Genomic DNA, 1,745 nt, shown 5'->3' on the forward strand with positions numbered 1-1,745 from the left:
AAAAAAGAAAATTTGTATTATTTTTAATTGTACTATTTTTTATTTTTTTGAATATCTTTGATTCATAGTAGGATTGCAGGACCTATGGATGTGGTGGGCCCACTCTATTCTAGAAAAGTAGTAATTCCAGATTATGTAATGCTTGCCATGCTAGCAGGATTTACTATTATAGTAACAGCAGTGATTCCAGACAGTTCCTGGTAGTAGATGTCTTACATGCTAATGATGAGTACCTGGCAGTTGAGATTATCAAATGAAGCCTCTGGCCTGCTCTCCACGGCAGACAGAGCCAACCATTAAAAGTCATCCAGTCGTGGGAATAAACTAGACTGCCCCTTCCCCCAGTTCTCTTTCACCTAGGATTTCCTGTATCGTGTTTAAGGATTTCATGTTTGAAATCCACATGTCTCATTTGGAAAAAGCTTTTCCTGCCTTTAATTTAGTATACAGTAAAATAAGAAAATGATCGAAATTATGAGGATCAAGAAAAAATAAAATGAATTAAATAAAAAGTTTCAGTTTGGCTCCTGTTGAACCCTATACAGTGAAGTTCTCTGGAGCCCTTTGCATTCCTCCAGAGTCCTCCCTGGCTTGATGCTCTAGAATTGCTTTGTAGCTCACCAGCTTCCTAAGTATTTTAGATATGCTGTTTTGGCTAAAAGTAGTATCATTTAAATTCTCAGTTGGCTGAAAGCATCTATAAGGTTATATTAGATAAGTTTTATTAACTCATATAATTTCCCTTTTTAATGGATGTTACATATGTGTATGATGTGACATTATGTTTAAGGGACAAATGAAAAGATTAGGAGTATTAAATTAAGGACGCTTTTTTTTATGTATTTTAATTTTAAAAATATTTTTGTAGGTATATAGTAAGTGTATATATTTAGGACAGGCTTGCTCTCTCGCTCTCGCGCGCTCTCTCTCTCTCTCTCCCTCTCTCCCTCTCTTTTTTTTTTTTGAGACGGAGTTTTGGTCTTGTTCCCCAGGCTGGAGTGCCATGGTGTGATCTGCAACCTCTGCCTCCCGGGTTCAAGTGATTCTCTTGCCTCAGCCTTCCGAGTAGCTGGGATTACAGGCATGCGCCATCATGCCTGGCTAATTTTGTATTTTTAGTAGAGACAGGGTTTCTCCATGTTGGTCAGGCTGGCCTCAAACTTTCAACCTCAGGTGATCCGCCTGCCTCTGCCTCCCAAAGTACTGGGATTACAGGCGTGAGCCATGGCGCCCAGCCAGGACAGGCTCTCTTAAAAGTGAGGTTGCCGCCACCACTTTGAATATACAATGGTATATTCTTCTGTATATACCATTGTAAAAGCTGCATGGTTCTAAGGGTGTTTCTAAGCTTAGCCAGCAGAAGTGGAGTGGAAATACGAGTTGAAGGAGAAAAAAGAACAGTGTAAAGTCTCTTGCTATTAGAAAAGAACTTGTTCGTGTATTTAAAATTTTTTTTTTTTTTATTGTACTTTAAGTTCTGGAGTACATGTGCAGAACATGCAGGTTTGTTACATTGGTATACACGGGCCATGGTGGTTTGCTGCACCCATCAACCCGTCATCTACATTAGGTATTTCTCCTAATGCTATCCCTCCCCTAGCCCTCCACCCCCGACAGGCCCTGGTATGTGATGTTCGCCTCCCTATGTCCATGTGTTCTCATTGTTCAACTCCCATTTTTGAGTGAGAACATGTGGTGTTTGATTTTCTGTTCTTGTGTTTGTGTGCTGAGAATAATGGTTTCTA

The 1,745-nt window shown here is 39.8% G+C and overlaps 1 protein-coding gene across 3 annotated transcripts in view; it reads left to right on the forward strand.

Moving 5' to 3' along the window:
- UMAD1 (UBAP1-MVB12-associated (UMA) domain containing 1) overlaps window positions 1-1,745 on the forward strand; it is a 255,146-nt gene that overhangs the window by 25,747 nt on the left and 227,654 nt on the right. The window contains exon 4 of one of the 3 annotated variants that reach the window (XM_011974726.1): window positions 1,354-1,362. The exons of the other annotated variants lie outside the window; for them this stretch is intronic. The gene's annotated coding sequence lies outside the window, so the exon portion shown is untranslated. The remainder of the gene's footprint in view (window positions 1-1,353; window positions 1,363-1,745) is intronic. 3 annotated transcript variants of the gene reach the window in all.

This window comes from Mandrillus leucophaeus, unplaced genomic scaffold (assembly GCF_000951045.1).
Source record: "Mandrillus leucophaeus isolate KB7577 unplaced genomic scaffold, Mleu.le_1.0 Scaffold148, whole genome shotgun sequence".
Lineage (NCBI taxonomy): Eukaryota > Metazoa > Chordata > Mammalia > Primates > Cercopithecidae > Mandrillus > Mandrillus leucophaeus.